Genomic DNA, 24,549 nt, shown 5'->3' with positions numbered 1-24,549 from the left:
GAACTTTCTGGCTTTATCTTCCATGACAGGTTTCTTGAAATCTTCAACCAAAAAGAACTCCTAGCAATTCCCCCCCCCCACCCCCAGGCACACCCACTCTGTGTGTTTCCTCTAACTGAAACAGTCTTCCCCTTACCTCAATCCCATCCTTCCTTTAAACCCTGTGTGGGTGACATGGAGTCATTTCCTATGGCTCAGCTAGAAGTAATTCTCCAGGTTCTTAACTCTCATAGTCCTTGCTCAGCACCTCTTAGACTTTCCTCAGTCCATCTTGATCAGAGTTCTTGAGACACGTGTCTTTTCTTCCCCAAACTGGATGTTCTTTGAGGGCAATATATCCACACCTCCCTCATCTTCATAAGCCCAACTGCACCATGGCACATCTGCACATGGCAGGAACTCAGACCTTTTGCTAAAGCTTCTTGTGATTGATCATTGACACCAAATGGATGGGAACATACTTTGACATACTCAGACAAGCTTTAAGGAAAGTCTTCAGTTTAAAAGATATAAGCAAGCCTTGTTTTCTCATGAAGTTGAGAGATGAGAATTTTAATGCTACTCCTAGGGCAAAGAAACCACCATGTACACCTACCATCCAGTGACTTGCCTACAATTACTAACAGCAGTACATTAAAAGCTTCCCTTCTACTCAGGTAACTGATAACGCACTTTCTTTCAAGTTAGAGAAATCACAAGATAGTCAGTCCTGTGTTTCTTCTACTATAGACTCAAAACACTGGTCACCTATGGGCTTTGGTTAAAGAGCTCTCAAGACCTGTGTATATAATGATAATTTCAATTATCTTATCTCATATGCCTTCAATGGGAAATATTCAAGGACCAAAATGCAAAAATCAGAGAATCTGATACATAACAGAACCCAAAAAATGCCAAGAGGGGGAAAAATTAATGAAGGAGGCCCTGAACAAACCCCTGGCAGTCTGATACTGCTTGGGCACAGGTTCACTAGTCCTAACAGGCCACTTGGATGGCATTAAGTCAAATGCTTATTGGATCACCAAGGAGAGGCTGACTTCGCTCTGGGCTGATGCTGCAGGGCTGTGCTGATCCGTGCGTTCTTGCCAGACCTCTGGACAGCTGCCTACTGTCTGCAGTCCTTCTTTCACAGATGACATTTCTCTGCCTACTCAGTTTACAAACCGTTACATAAATGAGTTCTAACATGCACTCCTAGACATAAGTAATTTTCCTAAGCCCCAAATCCTGAAAGAATATGTGACCCAAGCCCTAAACCCACATGAAAGAACAGGCTTACAGGGATGGCCTGACTCAGAGTTGTGCTAACGGGAAATTTCTGTTGAGTGCTCTACCTGATATGGCTTTCATATCAATGACATTTGGAACACTGAGTCTCCAATATCACATTGCCAGTGTCTCTTGGATTACTGGAATGGCAACTGAATCCTTGGGGCAGATAGCAGGAGACTCTGTTTTATCTTACTTGCCTTTACTATTGCATATGTTCTTTTAAAGTACAAATATAACTACCACATGCAAACTGAGGTCAAAATAAAGTTAAAAACTTACTTTAACAAATTAAGTAAATATCGTCAGTGGTATCATCATAAATTATACAATGGCTTAAATGATAAAATAGACCCTAAACAAATATAAGGTTTGTATACTCCATATATATGGCTCAACTGGATAACCCTGGCCTAATTTATCTTCAAGGCATTCTCTTTTATCCCCTATGCCACTTTGATGGAATTATTTCAAGCTGCCCCATTTCTTAGGCCTCTTACCGTATCAATTCATCTAGGTTTCTATTTGGTTTCCACAGTAACTTACTTGTTTGCTCATGAGACCACAAAAAAATAGACAACTAAATCAGGCCTATCAGCATTCTTATGACTAAAGTTTCCTGTATTTAGATAGATATAGTATTGTCAGTAAAATCAGAACAAATTTTAAAATGCTAAGACAGTGAACAATGCCATCCATTACAATTCAAAACTGTTCTTCTGGCAATTTAATTTGATGCCACAGACTGATTAAAAACAAACAAACAAAAAAGGATGGAGAAGCAGGGTGGACCATGTTATCACAGAGCGGCAACTTCCTTGAAATTGAGTGCTTCCTTTGGGCACACGTGGCAGCCTATGGTATCATGGAAAGAGCATGGGGTCTTGGAGTCAAACAGGCTTAGTTCAAATCCCTGAGGTGACGTTTTCTAGCTATAAAACGGGGCAGCTTATTTTATTCAGCTTATCTGTCCCTCAGTATCCTCATCTGAAAAGTGGGGGGTTGGAATCTAATAAAACCTAGTTCAAGCTGCTTTGGAGATTACAGACATGCATATTCAGGACCTAGAGGTGCACATACCACATGACATGTGCTCAAGTGGTAACTGAATATAAGGGTTTTTTAACTCTCAAATTTTTGGATTTCATAATTATTCTTTTTTTAATGGTTTATTTATTTTTGAGAGAGAGAGAAACAGACAGAGTGTGAGCAGGGGAGGGGCAGAGAGGGAGACACAGAATCCAAAGCAGGCTCCAGGCTCCGAGCTGTCAGCATAGAGGGGGACTCGGGATGCAGGACTCGAACCCACAACCTGTGAGATCATGACCTGAGTGGAAGTTGGACGCTTCACCAACCGAGCCACCCAGGCACCCCCAGAATTATTCTTTAGTTCTCATGGCATACACTGTTTATGCAAAAACACAGAGACATTATTGAATAGTATGATTGGCTGCTAATTCACAAATTTTCAGATACAGATCAACTAATATTAGGTTAGAATTAGTCTTTTCAAAAACTGAGACCCCTGGATTATTCTAACACCTCTATATGCCAAACTGTCTTCAGGCTACAAGTTTGCCATTCCAGGAAGAAATTACATGCAAAATTTACATGTAAAAAAATCATCGAAATGTTCTTGTCAAACACCCAACTTTTATGAGGCTCACAGAAATAAAGATTACATATTTAAAAGTTTAAAATACCCTAACTAATAAGCAGTTGTTGTGCAGTGAGTGGCTAAGGGCCCAGTCTCTGGAAGCATCTAGATTCAAATTCCTACTCTGGCACTCTCTAGCTTGTCTTCTCTCTGTTCCTTGATTTTCTTATCTAAAATGAGGCTGTAAGAGTACTCATTGCATAGGGCCATAACGATGAGTAAAGAAGAATGTCTGGTATGTAGGAGGCACTCAGTGTGAGCTTTTAAAACAGCTTTGCCCAGGGGCACCTAGGTGGCTCAGTTGAGCGTCCAACTTCAGCTTAGGTCATGATCTCACAGTTCATGGGTTTAAGCCTCGCATCATGCTCTGTGCTAACAGAGCCTGCTTGAATTCTGTGTCTCCCTCTCTCTCTGCCCCTCCCCCACTCATGCGTGTGTGTGTGTGTGTGTGTGTGTGTGTGTGTGTGTGTGTGTGTGCGCGCGCGCGCACGCTCTCTCTCTCTCAAAAATAAACATTTAATTTTTTTTTAAGATTTAAAAAAATAATAAAATGAAACAGCTTTGGCCAAAAGTCACACTGCACATATTTCCAGACTCAAATTATTCCTGGTCATGCTTGGTGGTTCCTCCTATTCATATCTTTCGCCACAAAAAAGAAAACAAGAGAACTTCCTTGATAAGACAGCCACACAGAAGAATTTCTTAGAAAGCATTCATTGCCTGATTCCTGTCCTACTTGGTACAGACCTGACCTGAGCCTACCCCCAGCCCTGCTGCAGGACCCTATCACAGGCTCACCTTACCATGGTGTAGTCCACAAACATGTCCTACTCTGGGAAGGGAGGAAAGCTTCAGTCACCAACCCATCCTGGACCAGCCACTGTGTTATTATGGGCCTTGCCTGACATCCTTAATGTTATTCAGCAGCAACAGTAGGACAAGAGTTCTTGGCACAGAGCAGACTCTCAATTAGGATTGCAGAATGAGTGACATCATGAAACTGGCAAGGGATACAGCTGGGAGCCTTGATATCTGTAAAGGTCAGAACTCAATAATTGGTTGTCACTATGCTCTGCTCTCATATTCATGTTTCTTCCTAAACTCTGAACCCACCTTAGAATCCATTCAAATACTGTCTGAATGCCTACATTGTGCTCTGGCCCTGAGAGCTTAGAATCTGGAAATATGAGCAATCCTAACAATGGGAAAAACTCATTCCCTCACTTCTCTGGGTTGTAATGACCAGGGTCTTTATACATTTCGAATGAACTTTACTGAAACAACTTAGAATCCGTATTTAAATTCTCTTACATTGCTGGGGGGAATGTAAGTTGGTATGACCACTTTGGAAACATGTTTGACAATATCTGCTAAAGGTAGCAATAATACTCTGTGACCCACCAATTTCAATTCTGGATAATATGCTCAAGACAGGTGAATGCTTATGTCCATCAAAAGACAAATGTGAACCTGCTCAAGCACCAAACTTGAAATAATGCAAATATCCATTGAGAACCGTGTACAAAAATGAACAGGAATGAACTACTGATGCTTGCAATAGCGAGCAACAACACGGACGAATCTCAACACAAAGAGGACCATTGTATAATTCCATTTATATGAAGTTCAAAGACTGGCTGAATTAAAGTGCAGTGACAGCAGTCAGAATGGTGGTTACTGCTGGCCGGTACAGACTGTAAGAGGCGTGACAGAGCCTTCCAGTTTGCTAGAAATGTTTTAGATCTTTATCCGGAGGTGGTTTTGTGCATAGATAAAGATATAGAAAATTAACTGAGCCTACACTTAACATTTGCATACTTTACTGTACGTAAGTTATACCTTATTAACAAACAAGCAAAAAACATCCTTAATTTAGAAAGTTAAGTGTTCCCTCATCTTGACTGATTAATGAAACCCTACCACTATACTAAACATCGCAAGCATAACGTACATGCTCCTCATTGTTATGGAGTTTGGATGCTGGTAGAGAAAATCACTTTACTGGCAACACTATTTATTTGGCAATAAATGATATACCACCTTCTGATATCTCATTTGTACTTCTTTTCAATTACTTGATAATTTTATATTTTGCTTATATTTATGTCTGGTTTAACTTAAAATATAAATTCCTCGGTTGTTTTAAATCTTTCTATGCCCTTAAATGCCAAGCACAGTCTCACATACAGCACATTTTAAATAATTTCTTGTTGATCAATCTATCACACCATAGTGCTTCTCTCGGCCTCAGGTTTCCTGGCCAATGCTCTTTTCTCCAGGTTTTCACTTTTTTCTGCCACGTATAAAGCCTGAAAATCTATCAAACACTTCAGAAAATACACAGTTTATATTTACATAAATTCTATCTACTAGTAGAGTATAGGACGTCGTTTATGCTATACTAAGTTTTCTTTCTTGCATTAACCCTTTCATCTGATAATAGAAAGAAATTCATCCTATATAATTTCATCCTATTATAGAATCCTATAATAAGGATATGGAAGAGGTAAAGTGGGGAAAGTACAGATGTAATCAATAGACTCATGTCATCGAGGAGAAAATGATAAATCTTACTTTGATGACTTTTGATACACTAGCAAAAACAAAAATAGCCACCCCTCTCTGGGTGAGTCCTCCCACAGTGCTCATGGTCCTGCTGATGCCATATGTATCCACACGCCCAGAAAACACCCTGGAGAATGACGTGTCGGATGCCATGCTTATTCATGTCCCCAGCATATGTAATATATATATATATATATATTTATTTATTTATTTATTTTGAGAGAAAGAGCACATGCACATATGAGTTGGGGGAGAGGGAAAGAGAGAATTCCAAGTAGGCTCCATTCTCCACCCAGAGCCTGACCACCGGGCTCGATCTCACGACTGTGGTGAGATCATGACCTGAGCCAAAATCAGAAGTCGGAGGCTTAACTGACAGAGCCACCCAGGCACCCCAGCCCCAATATATATTTTTTTAAATATGACTTTTCAAAGGGTCACTAGTATAAAAGTACCAGAAAAAGATAAGCCTTATCATTGATCAATAATTACCACTGATCTTAGAACCATGAACAACTTGAGTTTCATAATTTCCTTCTCTGTGGTCTTGTTACATACAGCAGGCCTCATGTGATTCTTGAAACGACCTGTTATAGCCTGAAGTCACAAGACTGAGGGTTGCATCTGGAAGTCTCAGACTCTCTCCACGTGTCAAGGCTTCATGTTGAGTTTCCTGCTGACCTGCGGCATCGCAGCAACTGAGCACCAGCCACCCCCTCCCAAGAGCTCTGCCCACTTCAAGAGACTGAGCAAGTTGATCAACCACAAGCCTGTGGCTTCCGTGATAGAGCATGCTGATTTAACAGAATCAGTTTCTGTGTGGTTCTTTCACTAGTATTCAAAGGGAGAAGCCCAAATGCCGCAGGGCTTTTCTTTCTATCCTCCTCAGAGATAACAGCCCACTGTAATTCGTGAGGTATTGTCCTGGGAACAATCATCAGAAGTCATGCTCCAGGTCAGGACAGGTCAGTGTATGCTAAAAATTATGTCCCCACATAATTCATATGTTGAAGCTCCAATGCTTAACATTTGGAGATAGGACTTTTAGGGAAGTGATTAAGGTTACAGGGTGAACCTTAATCAGATAGGACTGACATTTTATAAGAAGAGGAAGAGACGGCAGAGATCAATCTCTCTCCTTCCCACACCCACTCTAGCTCACAGAGAAGATATGTGAGGACACAGTGAGAAGGTGGCCGTCCATGAGCCAGAAAGAGAAACTAACCCCAATGGCACCTTGGTCTTGAACTTGTGAGAAAATAAATATCTGTTGCTGAAGTCACCCAGCGTGTGGCTGGTTTCTGTTACAGTAGCTCTAGCTGACTAATACAATCGTAAAAATCATTGAACACATATACGTAGTCCAGTGCAGTCCTTCAATCACCTGGGCACAAAGAAGCATCTCAGAGAAAAAAGCCGACTCTTAGGACTGAGACAAGAATTCCAAACAGGCAGTCCTACAAACTTCCCATGATTTGTCCTTGCCCCACCCCACCACACGACATCCTTCCTTTTAATTCTTGAAGTGCATTTTGTTTCCTCTGCCTGCATAACACTTCTTTCCCTTTCTTCATCATCTAGTAAACCTCACTTTGGCCCACCTGTCAGTCCCCCACATTCTCTGACCCCGCAGGTGGGCCTCCCTCTATCATGCTCTCCTAGCACCCCGCATCCCTGTGGCAGATGTCACAGTTTGCAAAGAGAGATTTCTGTGATCTCTGTAGGCACACGTTTTAACCACCGGTCTGGAAGCTTCCCACAGCTACATGGTTCTCAAGTATCTGCAGAACAAAGTGGGGAAAGAAGTAAAAAGGAAGGGAGAGAGGTGATGAAAAGGGTAGAGGAGGAAAGGGGAGCAAGAGGCAAAGTTAAAGAGAAAGATGTAAGGACACAGTCACTGACTTTGTCCATTCTTTGGGCTGCCATACTGAAATACCACACACTGGTGGCTTAACCAAGGTGGAAGGGCTAAGGGAGCTCTGTGAGGTCTCTTTTATAAGGGCACTAATCCCATTCATCAGGGCTCCACCCTCAGGACCTAATTACCTCCCAAAGGCCCCACCTCCTAATATCACCATTTTGCAGTGGTGGGGGGGTGGTGGGGAGGAGGTTAGGAATTTGAATTTGGGGAGGAATTCGGTCTATTGCATATGTGCTTCAGTCTCGTCAGATGGAAGCCAGTGGTAGGGGAAGCATGCTGACCTGGACACACTCACCACCAAAAGGTTGCCACACTTCCAAGAGCTGGCCTAAATCTTTCCAGTCAAAGCCACTAGGAAAGATTCAATGACCTCTAACACAGCTGGGGGGAAATTATTCAGTCCTAGAGCTTGAAACAGCATGAACTAAACTAAATTGTTCTGTGCAAACTTTAGGGACCATATTTAGTCATTTTATATACATACACACACATTCACACACTTTTGAAACAGAAACAATCAGTACCAAACTATAAAAAAGTAAAATATTAAAAAACCACTGTGGTCTACTGGTAATACTCTTGATGTTTCACACCCCCTTGAGGCCTGCACCAGTGACTCCTTACCTAAAGGCCTAGGGACCCGTTGGAGATGATGTAATTGTTGTGAGGGGCTCATATGCATCCACAGAACCAAGTACTACCTGCAGATTGAACGCATGAAAGCCCAATTATTGCCATGTTGAAAACCATGAAAGTTTATGTTTGTCCTCATACTTTATATAGTTCAAAGTCACGCAGCTTAGTAGTTACTTAAATTGGTCCTATTTCCCGTGGCACCGATGGAAAAGGTCCACATGTGAAATAGGCCTTTATTACTTTGAGCCAAAATTTTTTAAATGTTTATTTTTGAGACAGAGCGAGCGAGCGAGAGAGAGAGAGAGAGAGAGAGACAGTGCATGTGAGAGCATCAGCAAGCAGGAGAGGGGGAGGAAGAGAAGGAGAGACAGAGAATCCCAAGCAGGCTCTGCACTGTGAACGCAGAGTCTCACATGAGGCTCAAACTCACAAACCATGAGATCATGACCTGAGCTGAAGTCGGACACTTAACCGGGTGAGCCACCTAGGCGCCCCATCATATATGTGGATTTTACTCTTCTCTGGTTAACTTCCACAATTCAAAAATAAATGGAAGACCTTAAGGAACAAAGCAACTAGCATTCATGACTTAGAACAGTGTTAGAATAGTGTTCCGTGTATAGCCCAACTGTGTGGGTCATAATGAAAGGAGGCCCCACCCTGGACAGCTCCCTGAGCCTCCTGTCACCAGGCCACAGTCCTGTCCTCTGTTCTAAATATGGGCTTAGTGTGACTCTGGCCAGCAAGAGGAAAAAGCTCTTGGCAAAATGCTACAATGTCAGAGGCTTCAAGGATATTCTGAGGCCAACTTTAAATTACTCATTATCATTTTGGAAGGTACTAAGAATTTTCTGTGCCTCACGAGTAAAACACGCATATACCTATAACCTGAGCATCTCTGCAAGCACTCGGGCTTCCTAACTAAGGTGTGAAAGACATGTGGTCAGAGAGAGAAAGGCACAATCACCAAGCATCCCAAGACAGCTGAAAAATACACTGACCAGGAGCTGGATGTCTGGGTTTCTAGTTATAGCCCCGCTGATTTGAAATGTGTCATTGTGGGGGCGCCTGGGTGGCGCAGTCGGTTAAGCGTCCGACTTCAGCCAGGTCACGATCTCGCGGTCTGTGAGTTCGAGCCCCGCGTCAGGCTCTGGGCTGATGGCTTGGAGCCTGGAGCCTGTTTCCGATTCTGTGTCTCCCTCTCTCTGCCCCTCCCCCATTCATGCTCTGTCTCTCTCTGTCTCAAAAATAAATAAACGTTAAATAAATAAATAAATAAATAAATAAATAAATAAACAAACAAACAAACAAACAAACTGAGGATGTTAGGCTACCAAATGATCACAAAGATCCTTCCAGCTCTGACAGTCTATTCTACATGTACTTTTGTCCAGGATCATACTAACACACGTTCCATTTCCATTATAAACTTGCAACTACATCTACAAAAGACTGAGTCTCGAGCTTCTGATAAGACAAGAGCTACTAAAGTATCAGGTGCTGTGTATATTGAGACATAGATGGGATTTGGACATACTCTCTCCAACTCTGAATTTCAATTCTGATTCTTCACCTCTATTCCCATATTTCCCAATTTACGAATTCTTCGAAACACTGAGAGATATAGAAACCCAATAATTCCATTTTTTCCTACCACCTTCTGCCTCCCCCCCGAACTTTTTTAAATTAAGATTTTCTTTTTTAGAGCAGTTTTAGGTTCACAGCAAAATTGAAGAGGAAGTTCAGAGATTTCCTATATGCCCCCTGCAGCCACACAGGTACAGCTTTCCCGTAATCAACATTCTTCACCAGACTTGTATATTTGCTACAAATGATGGACCCATAGGGACACATCATAATCACCCAAAATCCATAGCTTAAATTATGGCTCATTCTTTTTGTTATACATCCTATGGCTTTGGACAAATGTACAATGACGTCTACCATTATAGTGACTTACAGAGTATTTTCACTGCCCTAAAAATCCTCTGTGTCCATCTGTTCATCCCTTCCCTGCCCAGCCACTCCAACCCATGAGCAACTACTAATCTTGTCACTGTCTCCATAGTTTTGCCTTTTTCCAGAAAGTCATATACTTGGAATCATACGGTATGTAGCCTTTTCACATTGGCTTCTTTCACTCAGTGATATACTCTGAAGCTTCCTCCATATCTTTACATAACCTGACAGCTCATTTCTTTTTAGTGCTGACTAATATTCCATTGAAACACTCACTGAAGGACATTTTGGTTGCTTCCAAGTTTTAGTAATTACGAATAAAGCTTCTACAAACATCCCTGTTCAGGTTTTTGGGTGAACATAAGTTTTCAACTCCTTTGGGTAAGTACCAAGGAGTGTGATTGCAGATCATAGAGTAAGAGTATGTTTAGCTTTGTAAAAAAACTGTCACTCTTTCTTCCAAAATAGCCGATACCATTTTGCATTCCCACCAGCAACAAATGAGAGTTCCTGTTGCTCCACATCCTCACCAACTGGTATTATCAGTGTTCTGGATTTTTTCCATTCTAATAGGAGTGCAGTGGTATCCCATTGTTGTTTCAATTTGCATTCCCCTGATAACATATGGTGTGGAGCATCTTTTCATATGCTTATTTGCCATCTATACCACTTTTTTAGTGAGGTGTCTGTTAAGGTCTTTGGTCCATTTTTTAATCAGGTTGTTTGGGTTTTTTTTATAGTTGAGTTTTAAGAATTCTTTGTATATTTTGGATAACAACCTTTTATGTCTTTTATAAATCTTTTCTCCTAATCTGTGTCTTGCCTTCTCATTTTCTTGCCATTGTCTTTCACAGAGTAGAAGTTTTTATTTTTCTAAATTAAGTCTATTGGGGCGCATGTGTGGCTCAGTCGGTTGAGCGTCCAACTTTGGCTCAGGTCATGATCTCACAGCTTGTGAGTTCGAGCCCCACATCAGGCTCTGTGCTGACAGCTCAGAGCCTGGAGCCTGCTTCAAATTCTGTGCCTCCCTCTCTCTCTGCCCCAACCCACTCACATTCTGTCTTTGTCTCTCTCAAAAATAAATAAACATTAAAAAAAATTTTTTAAATAATAAAAAAATAAATTAATTAAGTTTATTTATTTATTTTGAGAGAGAGAGAGAGAGAGAGAGAGAGAGCAAGCAGGGGAGGGACAGAGAGACAGACTTCCAAGCAGGCTTTGCACTGTCAGTGCAGAGCCCAACACGGGGCTTGAACTCGCAAACCATGAGATCATGATCTGAGCAGAGATCAAGAGTCAGACACTTAACCAACTGAACTAGTCAGGCGTCCTTCTGTGGTGTTTTTAATTTCAATGAAGGCCAGCCTCTTCCACCTTTAATTCATTGGAACCTACAGTCCTAGAGAGGGAGACTATTAAGCTATTTTCTGTTTAAATATCAAAAGGAAACTTGTCCTTACAACATTGCATTTCATTGATGTCTATTTCAAAATATTAACATTTGCTCTTTAAAAATGAATATTAGCTTTAAAATAAACATAAATGACACTTCATTTATGTATCTTGATTCATGAAATGCTTCCCTTGGAGACAGATTCTGAATATAATAATGAAATAGAGTTTTGCTAACATGTTGATACTAACCTTAAAAGCTGGTAAATTTGTATTTTCCCCCATCAAAAACAACTCCCTTTTGCAACAAGCATTTAAGAAAATTAATACTAAAACAACTGGGTACATTTAACACATTTACTTCATTTATTGTAGATATTCAATTTGAAAACAGAGACTGGCATTTTAAACCTTTATAAGCAGAGTTTTTCTTGCAAAGAACAAAATTTTATCTCTGCATTTAATTCTGAATCTCCCTCTGGAGTAAGTAAAATAATTCCTGTTTGCATCTCTAATTATGATAATAACCTGCATACGTGTACTATTTTGCTTTAGACCTTGAATGGGTACATGAACCCATATACCTTCCAGACTTGCCAGGAGACACTGAAGCCTGGTCCTCTTGCCTACACCCTGTGTAATACAAAATACTATGTCTCACACACTGCCTCACAAATAACAACAACATCGAAGTTAAGATCAGTAGGAGAAATCTGACAAAAATGATTCATAGGGCTCTCTTGACTATAAAGGAAAAGCAAAACCACCATGGGTACGAGGGGCTTGTCGGCAGTGAATTTTGTCTTGTTTTCACACACCAAATATCTCATTTCTAGAGATAAAAGCCCTTTTCCAAGAAGTTCAAAGTGAGAAAACAGTTGAAGGAGGGTCAACTGAAGCTGCAATTTGCTCAGTAGAAAGTTTTCCATTTGAACTGCCATAATCTGTTTTCTGATCTCCTCACTTCACATAAATCACTTCACATCAAGGCGTCCAGCCATTTCCTGTATGGCTGACACCAGTGACTAATATTTGAGCTTCACCTTCTTGAACCTCTTCTCTACTCAGACACGTTCAAATGTAGCTTTTATGAAAAGGGCAAAGAAGTAGGCAGAAAAACAGATCATATATTTCAAGATCTCCTTTGCAGTTCTACCTTCTGTAATTTTATAATTATTTCCATAGCTCCTTCTCCATTATTCTACAGTCCTTGGTTACTTGCTCCATACTCTTCCAAACAATCATCATTTTTTAGTAATCTTCAATTTGAATTAGAAGTATCAGTCTGAACTCATGAAGCAATTTACTTAATTTCCTAACTTTGTCCTCTGAAAGGACCTAAAAATAATGACAAGCCAGCAGCAATCACCACCCCTAGTGTTCATTCTGTGTCTTGAAATACTATTTCCATCAAAAGGAGCCGGATCTCCTTGGAGAAATGGCTGAATTGAGGTCTGAGAACAAAAAGTACAATGAGCCTGGAACATCTTGTCTAGCAAAGACATTTTATTTTGGTTTTTTAAAAATGTTTATTTATTTATTTGAGAGAGAGAGAGAGAGAGAGAGCACAATTGGGGAGGGACAGAGAGACAGGAGAGAGAGAATCCTAAGCAGGCTCCACAGTCAACACAGAGCCCGACATGGCGCTCGATCCCAAAAACCGTGAGATCATGACCTGAGCCAAAATCAAGAGTTAGACACTCAACCACTGAGCCACCCAGGAGTCCCTCAAAAACATTTTAAATAAATTTAAAAAAAGATAGATAAGGGCGCCTGGGTGGCTCAGTTGGTTAAGCATCCGACTTCGGCTCAGGTCATGATCTCGCGGTCCGTGAGTTCAAGCCCTGCATCGGGCTCTGTGCTGACAGCTCAGAACCTGGAGCCTGCTTACGATTCTGTGTCTCCCTCTCTCTCTGCCCCTCCCCCATTTGCACTCTGTCTCTGCCTTTCAAAAATGAATAAATGTTAAAAAATTTAAAAAAAAGATAAGTGGATGGTTAATACACGTATACATACATACATACATACATACATATGTAGACAAATACATACATACTATACACACAGCTCAGAAGCCACTTAGAAGAAGCCTCCCTAGCCAAAAATTGGGCAACTTGATCATCAAACAGAATAATGATTGCAAATGGACTGAAACACATCAAATGTGTTTAAATCTATAAATTCATTAAAAAAAATTATTGGTCACTTTTAGAGGAAGCCAGTTAACCAACTCGTTTTGAAACTGGTAAAGTAAAGGGAAAGAATCACCATTTATCTTGCTTTTCTATTACAAGCTTGCTCCTCAGGATGAGTGAGAACTTGATACAGAAGAGTTTCTCTTTATGGAAGCACTCCAGCTAATAAATAAAGAAGAATGTTAGAGTTAGAAGATCACCCTGTGGCACCTCCTAATGAGTGCATGGGATCTCAGCAACAGTCCTCAGTGCTACGATCACCAGAAGCCAGCCACATCCTTCAAAGGTTTCGTGGGGAAATGAATCATCCACTATTGACTTAATACAACTTAATACAAACAGCAAATAGAATAAAGTCAAAGTTAAGTTTACCTTTCAGACTGTCTTCTTCCCAATCAGTTAAAGAAACTATGAATAATTCAACAACATCAGTGTATAAACTTTCTTTGGGAAAGAAACTGTTTGCCAAAGGAGCCAGAGGCACCTATAAATGAGTTCATCCTTGGGTTCACCGCTCTACTTATGAGCCTTTCCTTGACAAATTCTTACACATATATCCCCTAAAAGTGACAAGTAAGGGTAATTCTGCTTTTATTTTTTTGGGTCTGTTGTTGTCCTTCTGTAACCGAAAATAGAGATAATTGAGTTAAAGAATTCAAAGAAAATTCCCTACAGAAGAAAAACACATTTGGATCTAATTCTACTGTTGAATCCTCACTGATTTCTTTTAAATGAAATGAAATGAAATTCAAGTTCTGGGTACAGTAATTTAACCACTATTTTGATCATTCCTCTTCTACTTAATTAGCAAAACTAAACCATTAAATAATCCCATTAAAAATGACAAGACAGGTAAATGGCTTTCTGAATCTTACAACTGTCAGTACTTGACCTTAAAAAATCAGCACAAGCTCAAATGGAATTTCATCAAGAGGACTCCAAAAACATGTAGGCAGATACATCAGCGGAAATTGGTGGGGAGGGGACTTAAGAGGTGGGGAAACATTCCATATAAGCAAATGACTTGGCTAGCTACAGGCAAATTTTTTCAGGGTGCAGCACCTCCTCCACCACCAACCTTCCAAACAGAATCTGCTCTTGCTGGAGGGAATGATAGATCCTTCGTATGTAAAGAAAAACTGTTCAACTCTCTATGTGAGCTTAAGCAGTGATGAAATGAGGCCAGGACCTGGGTTTTCTCAGGGTATCATTCAGGGAATCATCTTTCTGTAGCGATGAGATAGGAATATAGCTCCAGTCTGAACAAAGTACCTAACTCTGGGTCAAAAGACTAGAGCTTCACAGCCATGATGCTGAAGGAAAGAAGCCAGATGCAAAGGAGTATGTACTGAGTGATTGTACTCCTAGCAAGCTCAAGAACAAACAAAACTAATCGCTGGTGGGGAAAAAAAAAAAAAAAACAAGAACAAAACAACCAGAACAGTGGTTACGTAGGGAGGGTGAGTAGCTGACTACAAAGGGGGATGAGAGAACTTTCTAGGAAGATGGAATTGTCTTTATGAGGTGTAGGTTACATAGGTAGACCCATTTGTTAAAACTATACAGCTAAGGTTAGTGCTTTCCAATGTACATAAACTTTAAAAAACTATAAAAACTATCATCACCATCATGTGGGGGTAAGAGCTAGTGAAAATATAGATGTTTTAAGATGACAGAATACTGATAATTGTTGAGACTGGAGGGTAGGTACATGGGAGTTCACCATACTATTCTGTTTACTTTGTATATGTTTAAAAATTTCCATGCTAATGTTCTTTAAAAAAGACTAGAGCTTTAATCCCCTCTCCACTACTTAATAGCTATTAGGTGCTTGGCAAATCTCAACCTTTTGAATCTCATTTTATCTATGAACTGAGGATGATGATCCCTGTACACCTCACTCAAAATAACTCTGGGTTGTTGCCAAGTATCACGTGAGGCAATGGAAATAAAAGTAATTCCCTAAGCTGTGAAGTAATACATAAATATAACAAAATAATGATGAAGATTTATAATTACTAATAGATTACAATCTATTCTAGAATGTTTGAGGAGATCATTAATATTTCTCTTTCAACAGACATGAGATATAGCTATTCATTTCTCAATAATTCTTGCTTGGGGCACCTGGCTGGCTCAGTTGGTGGAGCGTGCAACTCTTGATCTCAGGGTTGTGAGTTCAAACCCCACGCTGGGTGCAGGGGTCACTTAAATAAGTCACACTTTAAAAAAAATAATAATTCCTGCTTGAAAAATACTAATAGAGCTGATAAATCAAAAGGATAGATAACATAAGTGTCATTTATATTTATGAGAAAATATATTTTGCATAACTCCCTAATAATGCAAAAATTTATGCCTTTAGGAAAAGTTTGAGTGTCTTATACCAACATCAACCTGATGGCTGAGAGAAGATACCTTAAAAGCACACTCCAGAAGGAAAGTGGTTTAGGAATTCAAACGATATAGATAATTCACACGTTTAAAATCGAGGTTCAACTGTTACATAACCCACTGAAGCTTGACCATCCAAAATAATGTTCATGAGCTCATATAAAATCATAACATTAGGGACAAGAAACAGTACATTCTTAATGTGAATCTAATGATACTTAGAAAGCTGGACTTCTAAACATATGGCTAAACATATGGCTCTCCAATGTTAAGGCACATAACTATTCAACCCAAGGAAGCCCGGTAGACATATGGACCATTCCTTTATTTTATTAACTTGTCTGTTATGCTACCCTTAGTCAGTTATAATTATCACAAAATACAACCTGTACTGGGAAAAAGACAGAGAGAAATGGAGACAGAGAGACAGAGACACAGAGATAGAGAGAAGTGGTGTAATTCTATCCTAATGTCCCAGTCTAGTCTAGTCAGTGTGTACCCTGAAAACACTAAGGGGTTGGCGTGGTGTGCTGTTATTGGTTCAAGTTTCAAAGTAAATAAGCATGCCAGAGTGATGTTTTAACAAGAACATTCCAATTCAAAAAATATACTTTACAAGAAAGTCACTTAGATACATTCTTTTGCATGAATCTTTTTTTTTTAATTTTAATGTTTATTTTCGGGAGAGACAGAGCATGAGCAGGGGAGGGGCAGGCAGAGAGAGGGGACACAGAGTCCAAAGCAGGCTCCAGGCTCTGAGCGGTCAGCACAGAGCCCAACGTGGGTCTTGAACTCACAAACTATGAGATCATGACGTGAGCCGAAGTTGGATGCTTAACCGACAGAGCCACCCAGGCGCCCCAACTTTTGCATTAATCTTATCTTCAAATAATAGATATATGTACCAAGTGCCTACTTTCAGTGTTCGAACATCTTCCCAGTCCCGGTTTAGGTGAACGTGCTCCCTACATGTCAGTTCTCCAGCCTGGCCTTTCCACTCTGCATGAAGTGACCTGGTGCACTCCTCCTCAGGCAGCCTCAAACGCCATGTCTGTTTTTTTCCACATGACTTCTCTAAAAAGTGCTGGCCTACCCTGCCAACTGCTGGGTTTCAGAATGGCCCAAGGAACACCATCTGAGCTGCTGTTTATGAAATTACTAAACAAAAATATGATTGAAACTGCTCACTTCTTACCCTTTTGTTATGGTAGAACACATTATATAACACGGTAGCAAAAGTACTGGTCATCTGAAGAAAAATCAAGGCTTCAAGCTAAAACTTTCATTCCAGCTAGCACCCTGCTTGTAAAAGCCTTCACCATTAAACTTAGGCTCTGAGTTTATATTTCTCCCAGTTTATATTGCCCTTGGATAGTTCAAATACAATACAGGACCATCCAGTTAAATCTGAATGTCAATTCAACATGGAATCTTTTTGTATAAACATGTCTCAAAAAATACTGCATTTTGTACTAAACTTTTATACTAAAAAACCCATTCCTTATTTATCTGAAATCCAAACTTAAGTTGGTGTCCTATATTTTTATTTACTAAATATGGCAACTCGCAGCCCCACCTCCACTATGATGATGAGTAAAATCGACATGCACATAAAGAACACACTAACTGTTATAGCCTCTTTTAATTTGCTGGCTCTGAATTTATCCCTTTAGAATATACAGCATGTAGCTAACAGAACAAACTGTGAGAATAAGCAGGATGACATTATAGGGATAACCTCCCTTTCTGCAACTGGGAAATGGAAAGGGTTGAACTAGATCTAAAATTCCATCAAACCACTGAATTATTAACAAGCCTTCACCTATATCAAAGTTAATCATCAATATCTGAAATTCTCATGTGTCCTGGAGGAAGTTTCCTCACCAAAACACAAAACAAAAAAACCCCAGAAACCCCAGTCAACTCAATTTGTCATCCATTTCTATTTCTCTTTCAAAAGCATTTCCTGAGGGGCGCCTGGGTGGCTCAGTTGGTTAAGCATCTGACTTTGGCTCAGGTCATGATTTCACAGTTCATGAGTTTGAGCCCTGCGTCAGGCTCTGTGCTGACAGCCCCTCCCCCCCCCACTCGCTCTCACTCTTTCTCTCTCTCTCTGTCTCAAAAATAAACATTAAAAAAAAGAAAGAACAAAAGCATTTCCTAAAACCTATATTCTCGAAACTCAGCAATAATAACAATTTCTCTGTACAGTGGCCTGAATGTTCACCGATATTTGCCACCTTCTATTGATTCTGTCCACAGTCTACTCTCACAGAAATGTCCAAGGTTGCAGAAACTAGTGGTCCCTCATAGTGATCACACCAGGGGCCATTATCACATGTGGTGATCCCTATTGTACTGTTTACCAAAAGGTCATATTATTTTAGCAGAATATCCAAATCTATTCTAAGATGGAGCTGTGTCATGATCTTATCAAGTCAGGAAGGAAGGAACAGCAGACCTCTAATTCATGCTGACCAAAGACAACCTGGAAGTATTAACATTAATTATAAGAAATGGGATAAGATTTATGTCCTTCTGTATATCCAAATTTGGTTCTATTCAAAGAGCCTCAAGTAACCAATGTCGTTACCTGTGATTACAGATTGCATTTAACTCAGTCCTATGTGTTTAACAAAAACCACTGACCATGTAAGAACAAATGTCTCCCATGTTTTGTTTCGCCCAAATCATCCTCTCTGCTTTAAATGTTTTGGTTTGGGCAATTACGCTAATTACATTGGCAAACTGTGGCCCAAGGGCCAAATCTTGCTCTCTGCTTATTTTGTAACAGAAGTTTTACTGGGCTACAGCCATGCCCATTTATTTATGTACTGTCTATGGCTGCTTTCACACGACAACAGCAGAGTTGAGTAGTTAGTGACAGACCATATGGCTCATGAACCCCCAAATATTTACTATCTGGCCCTTTACAGAGTTTGCCAATCTCTGCTAATCCCTTGCAGTCTCCAAGTGTCCAGGGAGCATTTTTGGTGTAGGAGCTCCTATGGCCACGAGTAGTTCCAATAGGACACCGCTCTTCGGCCTCACACATTCTTGAAGATCCAAAGGAGAAACACACAAGCATGGCCATAAGAGAAAGCACATGACTTTCTGCTCCGAGCATTTCACAACATGAAACTACACCATGACAAGCATGTGCACAGGATGGTTGCCGCCACCATTATTTGTGGTGTGATGAGGAAAATGCAGTGGGGCAGGAATACAGAAATTGTCTCCATTTGGTGCCAGTGCCTATGAAGGTACTGTCGCTGTTGTAGCAATTTAGAATTTAAATCAACACAGTTCTCCTGTGACTTCGCTGCTTTAGGCAGGAAGGGCGCCTGATCAGAAAGAACAACTGCCTTCAAAACCGAAACTACTCTGAGCCTTAAAAGAGCCCTCCATAGATGCCTTGGAGGACAGACTGCCAGAATGACATATTATGGTCTCTGAGAGGCCCTTGCTGAATACCACCTCCTCTGCAGTAATCAGGCATGAAGGGCCCCTTGTAATCTCCTTTCTGCTCCACGGAAAGCCCTTGTAAGCAGAAATGGCACACTCACATTTAATGAAATTTTATGCCATAGAAAATTAAACACAGATATTCCTCTAGTTGAGAGGAGCAGGAGGAAAAAAACTCACAGTAACTGGTGCTAAGTTTGACTTCACAATATTGACAGAGTAGATGGTTTACCAAATAAAAACTTTAAGAACTGGGACTAATTCAATCCTTCCACCCCTCTTAGGGATCACAATGGGCTCCCACTGGTACAGAAGCAGAACTGTGGTTCTTTCTTCCATCCTTTGAATCTTATTCCTCCACTGTGTACCATCGTCCACTCCCTGAGCCCACCACTCCCTTGTTTACGTAAAGGTGGGTCCCTGCCTGAGGTTCTTAGGCTCCTGCTGGAAAACACAGAAAATCAACCACAAGCCCACACCCCTGGACAGAAGAGAGACATCCCAGCTCATTTCACTTTCAGGTGCAGCCAGAGCTCAATATGTTTATGCCTTTTTAAATTCTGATATTTGATGAATGCCTGCCACGTGCCAAGGATAGTCCTTCCGGTTGAGGTTCAAGGGTGAAAAAATAGACACAGACACAACCTTCTCAGAGCATTGACAGGTGAGGGGATGGTGGGGGGGGGCAGTTATCAGATAAATAATCCCACAGAATGTCAGCTTATATTATAAATGTGTCTTAGTCTAGGATTATGAATCTATACCTTGTGTTCAGTGCCGTGAGGGTATGAATAGCAGGAGTCTGAGAATATAAAGGGGGATCCTCATTCAGGATCTGGGGAAGCTGCTGTTCTACAGAAGTGACATTTAAAATGAAACCAGGGATAGGAGATCTTCAGGTGAAGAATGGAGCTGAGGAGCAGTTTGGGCAGAAGGAAGGGCAGGTGCAGGCACCCCAAGGAAGAGAGAGTGTGGCCTAGTCAAGGGAGGTGAGAGTGAGGCTGGGAAGAGAAGAGGTGGCCTTCTAAGTCAAAGTAGGGGGTTTTGTTCATTTTAAGTACAATGGGAGGCTGCGAACAGGGCAGTGAAGGATTAGATCTGCATATTTAAAAGACCACCCTTGGGGTGCCTGGGTGGCTCAGTCTATTAAGGATCCGACTCTTGGTTTCGGCTCAGGTCATGATCTCACAGTTCACGAGTCTGAGCCCTACGTGGGGCTCTGCATTGACAGTGTGGAGTCTGCTTGGGATTCTCTCTCTCTCTCTCTCTCTCTCTCTCTCTCTCTCTCTCTCTCTGCCCCTTCCCTGCTTACTCTCTCACGTGCTCTCGCTCTCTCTCTCAAAAAATAAATAAACATAAAAAATAAAATAAAATAAAATAAATAATAAAAGACCACCCTGTGGGTGAGGACTAGTCCAGAGGGGCAGGAACAGAAGCAGGGTTAGGCATGGCTGAGGAAGGAGGTGCCAGTGGCCTGGTTTGGCAGGGGGGTGGGGTGGGTGCACAGCAGTGTGCAGAACAGTGGCATGACTCAAGCTATATTTGGAAAACAGGATCAACAGGAGATACTGACAAATGAAGGAGAAACAGGTACTAAGGATGCCTCCCAACTTTCTGGCATGGGCTCCTGGGTAGATACGCACCATTTACCAAGATAAGAAATGCTTCGGGAAGACACTGTAGGGTGGTGAAGCATCAAGAATTCCATTTCATAAACCACACAGCTTACCTGTAAGGAGCACAGTAAGATTTACTAGCTTCTATTTACTAGCTTCTCCTAGCTTCTATGCTCTGTTTCCATCACCTGTATAATGGGAATTAGGGCAAACCCATGTGGCTGTTGTGATGATAAAAAGGGCAAATGCATTTAAAACATTTGGCATGATTCCTGGCACACAGTAATGTAAAAACAAACAAACAAACAAACAAAAACATTAGCAGCTAGGGCTTTTTTTTTTTTTTTTTTTTTGGCACTGGAAGTTTGAAATGTCTTACCAGTGACCTTGGGCAAGATGTCCAGTAGGCAGTTAGATAACTCAGCTCTGCAGCTCAGAACTCTATCCTGCTGGGAGAGTGGGAGGGATGATAAATGTTCAGTGCTGCTATGAGATTATGAATCAAACACCTTATTACAGATTTTATAATAGCAGCTGGAGATTTACTTATAAATTGACTAAAAGGTCAGTATCTGGTATCATCAGCATATACATGGTACCCAGAGTTACAGAAGATAGAGTAATTTGATGCAGAAGTGAACTCTTAGGGAGGAAAACAGAGGGGTCAAGGAATGAGCCTGTAGGGAGTTACTTAAACACAAAACAAAGATGAAAAATTGAAGGAAAGTAAATAGACATAAAAAGCATCTGTACATTTTATTCTATTTCTCCAAGCAGAAAAATGGTAATCTTAAAAAAGAGAGTAACACCTTACAGAATGAAGTATATACAAGGATATGTTTGCAAGGATATTCATTCATTGTAATGCTATAATAGCAAAAATGACCTCAAGCAACCTAAATCAATAATAGCAGACTGATTTAGGTAAAGTATGGCAAATCTATGTAAAGAAAAATGTATAGCAATAAACATAATCCCATAGATAATGTATTGGAAAAAATGTTCACATTTTATTGGCAGGCCAAAAAAGTAGGTTACAAACTAGTATGCATAATATACAATAGAAAAAAAAATCAGCAGAGCAAACAATACCAGAAAATCAATAACAGTTGATTCTAGATAATGAGATTTCAGATGATTTTCTTTTTTTGTACTTTTTTTTTCAAAATATCAGCATGAGTAAATGTTAATTGTGTAGACAGAAAATAAAACAAACTAGAGAACTCTGATTTCTCCCTCCAAAACACCTGACACTTTTAGTCCTCAAATCTCCAAAGGAAATGCTCACGAAAAACTCTAAGACTGAAGTCTTGATGCAAATGTCTCCATCACCATCCTCACAGTAAAAGGAACGTGACACTGTTGTATACATGGAGAGCGATATTTACTGATCCTTCCATAATGAAACATTCCCCACCAGTGGCTATGCTTTTCTAAGCCTAAAACAACCAACATCACAGTTACAAAATAGATAACATCCTTTGTTGAATCTTCAACACTATGCACCAAGAGAGGATCACAGGAAAAATTTCATTTCATTATAAGAAGATAAAGCCACACAAACTTTCAGTCTGTACATATTTACATACCATCACAGTCACGACCGAACCTGAAATTTCTTTGAAAGAAACATTAAATATTTTCAGAGGGCCTTTACTTCCCCACAGGACTTTAAAATTTTATCAAGAAAACTTACATTGCCTCTCTGCTAAACCATAAATAAGCTTCATAATAGCAGATTAAACTTCCTCTGATGTAAGCAAAAGAAGAAATTCTCCTTAAATCCTAGTTCTTGGTATCTGTGCAATCTTGGCCAAGTTACTTAGATTTTCTGAGTCTCAGTTTTCTCATCTAAGAGTAGGGGGAGGGGTGCTGGGATGGCTCAGTGGGTTGAGCTTTTGACTTCCCCTCAGGTCAGGGTCTCTCTGTTCAAGTTTGTGAGTTCAAGCCCCACATGGGACTCCCTACTGTCATTGTGGAGCCCGCTTCAGATCCTGTGTCCCCCTCTCTTTCTGCACCTCCCCAGCTGACTCTCTTTCTGTCAAAAATAAAAATAAATAAACATTTAAAAAAATAAATAAAGTAAAATAAAATAAAATAAAATAAAATAAAATAAAATAAAAGTGGGGGGAATGTAACTTTCCCTGAGAAGCTTTCCAGTTTAGAGGACCATGGTGGCTGCATGGATCCCAATCTCTCTACACCTTCTTCCCAAAAGACTACAAAATCAACAAGATGACAAACCTCCTCACAAGACCCAAGCCATTTGTTACGATTAGGGACACAAAATACCACATACTTCAAATTACCCATAAGTGTCAAAGGAAATACCAATTTCCAAAAAGAGCTTCTTCTGCTGCTGCAAACCAGTGAGTGTGAGGAGAGGCAACTGTGAAAAGGAAAACAGGGGCACAGAGAGGACTTGGATGAAGCCCAGACAACATCACCCCCCAAGAGGGAAAGTCCTGTACCACGTTCCACGTATCCCACACAGGCCTGAGACGTGGGAGTTCTCAGCACCAGCTCCATGTGAGGAAAGCACTAGGTGAGAGAGACCACAGGCTTCAGAGAAGTGTTGCTTCTGGGAGAGAAGGAACTAGAGGCTCTCTGTGCATCTGCTATGGCAGAGAAGGAACAGAGAGAGAGTAAGAATCCTGCAACACACCATCCACCACCACCGTCACACAGTGAAGAAACAGCACATCTGACAGAAATGAGAGCTCCTGAACCAAGAAAAGCACCGCTGAAATGCTTAGGAATAGAACAATGTCAGAACCAAACCACGTAGCTGCTGAAAATTCCCCCCACCGAAAACCAGGAAGCAGAAGGAAACTCTAGCAACACTCCAAACTGAATTAAATATCCTCGTCACACAAGTATTTGGAGAACTGAAAACACACCTAGAATCAGACATACAAAAATTAACAACAGAAATGGACGAGGACAGAAAAGGAAAAAATGTGAGGAGAGTCGGCTGAATTCAAGAAAGAAAGTAAAGAAAGAGACAGAAGAACTTTTTCGTCAGAACTGAAAAGTTATAAGGTGCCCAAGAGAAAATAGATGTGAGTTGAAATTTAATAAGGAACATGGAAGAAAAATCTAAAAACAGCAAAGTAAAAGAAATGGGCATGCGTGATAAATGGCGAGGAGCTGGGTACACAACAGCACAGGGGCAGGTCACAGGGAGATAAAGTTGATCAGCGAGACTGGAATTGGATTCAATCATTCCACACACTTCTGAGCATCTAAGCATGGAGGACACAGTTGCTGGTGGCTGTCAATGGCAATGGCTCTCGCCCTGCAGGGAAGACAAATGCGGAGTCGGGGACCTTTAGTAAGGAGAGTGATATAATCAGACTAAACGGTACAAGAGGTAACTCTAGAAGCGGAATGGAAGAGGTTATAGAGTGTGGCGAGACTGAAAGGCAGGCTAATTAGCGGGCCGTAATAAATAATTCTGAGATAAAAGCATCAAGGTTT

General features: G+C 40.6%; 1 protein-coding gene across 29 annotated transcripts in view; it reads right to left on the bottom strand.

The window, feature by feature from the left end:
* OSBPL6 (oxysterol binding protein like 6) overlaps positions 1-24,549 on the bottom strand; it is a 217,076-nt gene that overhangs the window by 130,725 nt on the left and 61,802 nt on the right. Inside the window, exon 1 of one of the 29 annotated variants that reach the window (XM_045480329.1) lies at positions 21,097-21,162. The exons of the other annotated variants lie outside the window; for them this stretch is intronic. The gene's annotated coding sequence lies outside the window, so the exon portion shown is untranslated. Of the gene's footprint in view, positions 1-21,096; positions 21,163-24,549 lie in introns of those variants that run through there. 29 annotated transcript variants of the gene reach the window in all.

This window comes from Leopardus geoffroyi, chromosome C1 (assembly GCF_018350155.1).
Source record: "Leopardus geoffroyi isolate Oge1 chromosome C1, O.geoffroyi_Oge1_pat1.0, whole genome shotgun sequence".
Taxonomy (NCBI): Eukaryota; Metazoa; Chordata; class Mammalia; order Carnivora; family Felidae; genus Leopardus; species Leopardus geoffroyi.
This window is presented reverse-complemented; position numbering and strand designations above follow the sequence as displayed.